General features: G+C 37.0%; 1 protein-coding gene across 1 annotated transcript in view; it reads left to right on the plus strand.

The window, feature by feature from the left end:
• The window catches only part of LOC144966206 (adenylyltransferase and sulfurtransferase MOCS3-like), a 56,258-nt gene that overhangs the window by 19,771 nt on the left and 28,987 nt on the right, over window positions 1-7,500 (plus strand). The gene's annotated exons all lie outside the window — the stretch shown is intronic.

A 7,500-nucleotide genomic window follows, 5' to 3' on the forward strand; every position in this document is an offset into this window, starting at 1 on the left:
TCTTCTTCTTCTTCTTCTTCTTCTTCTTCTTCTTCTTCTTCTTCTTCTTCTTCTTCTTCTTCTTCTTCTTCTTCTTCTTTTTCTTTCTTCTTCTTCTTCTTCTTCTTCTTCTTCTTCTTCTTCTTCTTCTTCTTCTTCTTCTTCTTCTTCTTCTTCTTCTTCTTCTTCTTCTTCTTCTTCTTCTTCTTCTTCTTCTTCTTCTTCTCATTGAGAAATGAAAAACGATATATAAGTCAAGAACATCGACCAGAAAATAAGGAAATTATCATAAAATTATAAAATTTGAGAAAGCTGTTTTCAAAATCAAATCTATTACAAAAAAGGTTATTTCTCGACCGATTTTTATGAGACAAAGACAATTTTTTTCCACTTTTCAAGCTGATTCCAACAATGAGGTTTTCAAATTTATCGCAATTAGATTATTTGTCATTATTTTTTAAAATACCCAATTGACTGCTCAGGAAATGAATACGTAATCCTTGGCGGCTTGCGAGTAGGTGTTAAATTTTGCTTACCCTTTCCCACGCAGACGCAGACACACACACATATAAGGACATAAGTTCTGGAAAGCGATACCCACCCACCTGTCAGTGGACAGAACTGATATGATGAAATTAGGGCTCCATAAAATGTTATATCATGGTAGGCTCCACATTCCATTTCTATTCTGGCGTAGATGTAGATGGCGATAACATTTCCGATATCATAATGACTAGTGGGCAAAGGGTTAAAGCTTCCAAACAATCCCAATCGTCGTCTATCTCTAATGGGCCCCGTTAGCGCCCCGACGCGCAATCTGTCTATTATCTGAATTATACCACTGATGATTCTGTTTCGGATAATATATTTAGTGAAATTTAGTAACACTTTGTGTAACAAAAAGCATTGGTCAGGGTGATCTTTATCCTGGTTTAATCTTGGAAATTCCAAAATGAATCACCCACCCTCTTCCTATTTTATTTAACAAATTTCTATCACTAAATAACATTATAGAAGACTTGAATTTTTCTCACGTAGCCATCATTTATCAAGGGCTATAGAAACAAACTGTCCAAACTGCAATGACAGAATATTTCCTTCATGGCAACAATTATGTAGAGAGACCACCAACATCAATAGTAACTACCCTGAACCGGAATCTCTCTACATATCAGAAATTTCTGGATTCAGATGAGGCCGAATTAATCCCTGAAGAACTTAGAAATATTGCAGTGCCCTCCATACTAAAGTCACAACAAGAACTTGACAGCCTCAATACTCTGGCCCAGGACCGTGACCAATGGAAACAATTAACAACATGGATCGATAGAACAGCCATACTCATCGACTATGACTGAATCACACAATTCTCAGCAATCGTCATTACTAAGCTTACTACTACTACTACTACTACTACTACTACTACTACTACTACTACTACTACTACTACTACTACTACTACTACTACTACTACTACTACTACTACTACTACTACTACTACTACTACTACTACTACTACTACTACTACTACTACTACTACTACTACTACTACTACTACTTACTCACTCACTCACTCACTCACTCACTCACTCACTCACTCACTCACTCATGTACGTACTTACTTACTTACTTACTTACTTACTTACTTACTCACTCACTCACTCACTCACTCACTCACTCACTCACTCACTCACTCACGTACGTACTTACTTACTTACTTACTTACTTACTTACTTACTTACTTACTTACTTACTTACTTACTTACTTACTTAGGCCGCCCAACATGAGCCACAAGTCTTCGCCATTCTGTCCTGTCCTCCATAAGCGTACGCAGCTCCCGGGTGTTGTCCATTCCTGTGTTGTCTAGCAGACAGTCATTGTAAGTTTTATTCTGCCTGCCTCTGCTTCTAGTTCGCTCAGGCGCATTCAGACACTACCATAGGATCCCAACAAGTGGAATACAATCAAATGTTTACAAATCATAATATTCAAACAGCAACAACCCCCCCCCCCCAAAAAAAAAAAAAAGAAAAAAAGAAAAAAAAGAAAAAAAAGTACTACAGTTCATTTCAAAGAGATACTTTTACAAGGGAAGAAAAAAATAGTAAAAAGAAATATACTCATAAAACAAATACTATCCATCTGTCTGTTTCCCCGCTGCCAATGACTCCGACCAGGGTCAGGACAAACTAAATAATCTCATTCAGAGACAGAGATAGCAAGCCACTCGGACAACATATAAGCGGACAAAAGACACAGCAAGTGACCTCCTGTCCATCATTCTTCAAGCATGATTGGTGATGCCTCAATCAGGCCTGTAAATCTTCCGTCTATTGTCGGATTTCCGACAGTACGATTTTGCTCTATAAGTGCTAAAAAAAAAAAAAAGATAATAGTAAAAATAGAATTCGTAACGCCAAAGAACAGAACCAATAAAAAATAAAATAAAAGACTTTTATTTCGGTCCTCGAAAAGATTAGATTTTATTCCGTTTCATATGCAAAAAAAAATAAAAAAAAGCTTTTTATTTGTCGCATCAAAGACAAAACATGGCGGCTATCAGTTAGCTATAATATTGCATTTGACTGGACGATTAATATCATAATTCAGAGGCGGCGATGTTTTTCTTGTCTCACTTTCTTACTTTTGCTCCTTCTTTGAGTGTAGTAGAGTCATATATCTTTTGCATTATTATTCTTTTTTATATTAACCCAATATGCGATTGTGGCATTGTGAAACATTTGTGGTGATGGGTCTTATATATTTTTATTATCATTATTATTATCATTATTATTATTATTATTATTATTATTATTATTATTATTATTATTATTATTATTATTATTATATTATTATTATTATTATTATTATTATTATTATCATCTTCATCATTATTATTAGTGCTATTATTATTATTATTATTATTATTATTATTATTATTATTATTATTATTATTATTATTATTATTATTATTATTATTATTATTATTAACATCATCTTCATCATTATTATTAGTGCTATTATTATTATTATTATTATTATTATTATTATTATTATTATTATTATTATTATGATCGATATCTTTCAGGAAATGTCTGAAGACTGAGTTGTTCCGCGAGGCTTATTTTTCATGAAATAGACGTTGCTTTGATTCTGTTTTTTGTATGCCTGCTTATTATGTATCATGTAGTGTCGTGATTTTTAATTTTGTTGTTTTTAAACATTTTCATTTTTATTTTTATTATGTAAAGCGCCCCAGAGCACGATTAACGTGGATGTTTAGGCGCTATATAAATTCATTATTTATATTACATTTACATTACATATCAAATATTTTTTTTTTGGTTCTATTTTTTTATTTTTTTTATTTTATTTTTTTTAAAGGTCATTATACCTATACCTGTTTATTGTCGTATTTAAAAGACAGAGATAATTCTAAATTGGCAAAGCAACGACAAACTTTGGGGGTCTCCCATTCCTGAGGTTTAAAAAAAAAAAAAAAAAAAAGGTAGCTATAATATTATCATGCCACCTTCACGCTCCGCTAGACGTTTATGTATTTACTGCTTGGCTACTGTGCCACAGCCAGCGAGAGAGAGGTCGCAAATGCACATCTCCGGTTCTTATTTCTCAGTCTCTATATTTCTTTGGTTCCGTCCCGATGTGAGACGGAAAAAAAAATAATGCGAAATAATTATTTTTCTTCCAAATATATATTCTTCTTCGAAAGCTCTCACACCACCGCGCCACCTCCTCTTCTTCTTCTTCTTCTTCGTCATCGTCTTCTTCTTCTTCTTCTTCTTCTTCTTCTTCTTCTTCTTCTTCTTCTTCTTCTTCTTCTTCTTCTTCTTCTTCTTCTTCTTCTTCTTCTATAAGAATTAATCCAAATAAACGAAAGAATCAGCGTAAACATTTAACACAAACAGACATGCGCAGCTTCCCGTGTCGAGCACTTGACGTCTAGATACACATCCTTCAAAAGGGTAGAATTGTTCTCTTCCTTTTATTTTACAACTAACTCAGACCTGGGACCTCAAATAATTGGGATTTTTTTAATACCATAAAATAAGGACCTCGTTATAAATAAGTAGGGGAAAGTGACATGATTTGACTATAGTCAATTGACGTGTCATATATGTGTTGTGTCCATATTTTTGTCCTTTTGTGTCTATTTTCGCGTGTTCAAAAAGTTCCGACAATTTTTTCACCATCCCTTTACAGGCCTGCTCAATGTATTGATATTATATTTTTACTCACTTCATTAGAGGCTTCTCACAAATTGAAATTTATGTTTGGAAATCGATGTGAATAGTTGTATGAATAAAGGTGTTTGGGTTGTATGTGTTGTGTGTGTGTGTGTGTGTGTGTGTGTGTGTGTGAATGAGTATGTCTCAGCCAAAATAATTTGTAATTTAAGCGCTTATAGTCTGGTGTCTCGGAGTTATAGCGCTATATAAGTTTTCAGCATTATTATTATTATTTTATTATTATTATTATTATTATTATTATTATTATTATTATTATTATTATTATTATTATTATTATTATTATTATTATTATTATCATTATTATTATTATTATTATTATTATTATTATTATTATTATATATTATTATTATTATTATTATTATTATTATTACTATTATGATTATTATTATTATTAATTTTTTGTAAATTTATTTTTATTTTTTTTAAAACAAGTTTAGATTTCTATTTCTACAACACACCGCCGTTTCTTTGTGAACAGCTGCCACCACAAGTCATATATTTGGTGACACCTCATAATTTATAATTTTTTTTTTTTTTGGTCTTTCAAGCCATATTATGTGAAATAATAAAAACATATGTACGATATCGTTGATCCTATTAAATCTCCCCCAAACCTATAAATAAAACCTCGTAGCTCACTAACCGATTCATGTGCTGAAATTACTTCAGCTTATGTGATGGCATTCGCATCATTACGTTGGATTTGGCTCGGGTATAATCTGTAAATTTATTGTTTTGTTTATTGTTGGGGTTTTAATTTTTTTCTTCTTTAAAAAAAAATAAAATTATTTACCATTGGGGTAATGGGTGTGTGTGTGTGTGTGTGTGTGTGTGGGGGGGGGGGGGGGGTACGTAACTAGGTTTAAAATATTTTGGCTTTCTGATAGATGACTTGTAGGTGCGTACAACTTAAAGGTTAGCTTGGAGCTCTGCCAAGCTTTGCGTAAGGGGCCATTGATTCCGCGTATTTCTTTTTGCGTTGGTTGGGTGTCTTATTTTTTACGACTGCCAAAGGATTAAAGAGCGTTTTATGTTTTCCCCCAACATATTGTATCATTACTCACCGTAGAAGAAAAGAAAAAGGCCCAATAACTATGTTTTCTTATCAGTTTAATCATCCTTGTCATTTTATATATGCCTTGTGGCAGTCATTTGTATTTCGATTCATGATGATGATGATGATGATGATGATGATGATGATGATGATGATGATGATGATGATGAGAGAGAGAGAGAGAGAAAGAGAGAGAGAAAGAAAGAGAGAGAGAGAGAGGGAGAGAGAGAGAGAGAGAGAGAGAGAGAGAGAGAGAGAGAGAGAGAGAGAGAGAGAGAGAGAGAGAGAGAGAGAGAGAGAGGAGTTGGCTACGTGGGAAGGAAAGTATCGGATATACAATCGGTGTGTCTTTTTTACGAAACCCGCCGAAACCCGCCGAAACCCGACGAAACCCGACGAATCCCGACAAAGTTATGGGAAGTAGGTGGCACTGGGGAGTGAACCCAGAACTCAGGGAAGTGTACACCATTGGGGAGTGAACCTGGGACTGGGTTTCGGCGGGTTTCGTAAAAAAGAACCAGTGCTTTTTTACGAAACCCGCCGAAACCCGGCGAAACCCGACAATATCCAGCAAAGTTATGGGAAGTAGACAACTGTGGGGAGTGAACCCGAGACTCAGGGAAGTGTACACCAGTCGGGAGTGAACCTGAGACTAAGGTTATCGGCCGGTTTCGGCGGGTTTCGTAAAAAAGAATTAGTGCTTTATTACGAAACCCGCCGAAACCCGCCGAAACCCGACAATATCCGGAAAAGTTATGGGAGTTTGGCAACAGTGGGGGGTGATCCTGGGAGTCAGGGAATTGCACACCAGTGGGGAGTTAACCTGGGACTGTGTAAAAAGTATATCAGTGGGAAATAAACCTGGGACTAAAGGGAGATGGATACCATTGAAAGTTGAAGCCGGATATGGGAGTTGAGTACCAGAGGAGAATGAACCTGACACTATAGAAGGTGGGCGCCAGTGGGAGTGAACCTGGGACTCAGGGAAGTGCACACCAGTTGGGAGTTAACCTTGGACTGTGGGAGATGGATAACTGTGGGTATCCGAGCCGAACTATAGGAGTTGGGTACCAGAGGAGAATGAACCTGACACTATAGAAGGTGGGCGCCAGTGGGGAGTGAACCTGGGATTCAGGGAATTGCACACCAGTGGGGATTTAACCTGGGAATATGTAAAAAGGATATCAGTGGGAAATAAACCTGGGACTAAAGGGAGATGGATACCATTGAAAGTTGAAGCCGGATATGAGAGCTTGGTACCAGAGGAGAATGAAACTGACACTATAGGAGGTGGGCGCCAGTGGGGAGTGAACCTGGGACAATGTAAAAAGGATATCAGTAGGAAATAAATCTGGGACTAAAGGGAGGTGGATACCATTGGGAGTTGAAGCCGGATTTGGGAGTTGGGTACCAGAGGAGAGAGAAACCTGACACTATAGGAGGTGGGCGCCAATGGGGAGTGAACCTGGGACTATGTAAACAGGATATCAGTGGGAAATAAACCTGGGACTAAAGGGAGATGGACACCATTGAAAGATGAAGCTGGATATGAAAGTTTGGTACCAGAGGAGAATGAACCTGACACGATAGAAGGTGGGCGCCAGTGGGGAGTGAACCTGGGACAATGTAAACAGGATATCAGTGGGAAATAAACCTGGGACTAAAGGGAGATGGACACCATTGAAAGTTGAAGCTGGATATGGGAGTTGAGTACCAGAGGAGAATGAACCTGACACTATAGGAGGTGGGCGCCAGTGTGGAGTGAACCTGGGACTCAGGGAAGTGCACACCAATTTGGAGTTAACCTGGGACTGTGGGAGATGGATAACTGTGGGTATCCGAGCCGAACTATAGGAGTTGGGTACCAGAGGAGAATGAACCTGACACTATAAAAGGTGGGCGCCAGTGGGGAGTGAACCTGGGAGTCAGGGAATTGCACACCAGTGGGGAGTTAACCTGTAAATATCTAAAAAAGGATATCAGTGGGAAATAGATCCGGCTTCAACTCCCAATGGTATCCATCTCCCTTTTGTCCCAGATTTATTTCCTACTGATATCCTTTATACATATTCCCAGTGTGCAATTCCCTGAGACCCAGGTTCACTCTCCACTGGCGCCCACCTCCTATTGTGTCAGGTTCATTCTCCTCTGGTACCAAACTTTCATATCCGGTTTCAACTTTCAATGGTATCCATGTC

This window comes from Berghia stephanieae, chromosome 1 (assembly GCF_034508935.2).
Source record: "Berghia stephanieae isolate SIO BIC M18660-M18661 chromosome 1, UCSD_Bste_1.3, whole genome shotgun sequence".
NCBI classification, from domain to species: domain Eukaryota; kingdom Metazoa; phylum Mollusca; class Gastropoda; order Nudibranchia; family Aeolidiidae; genus Berghia; species Berghia stephanieae.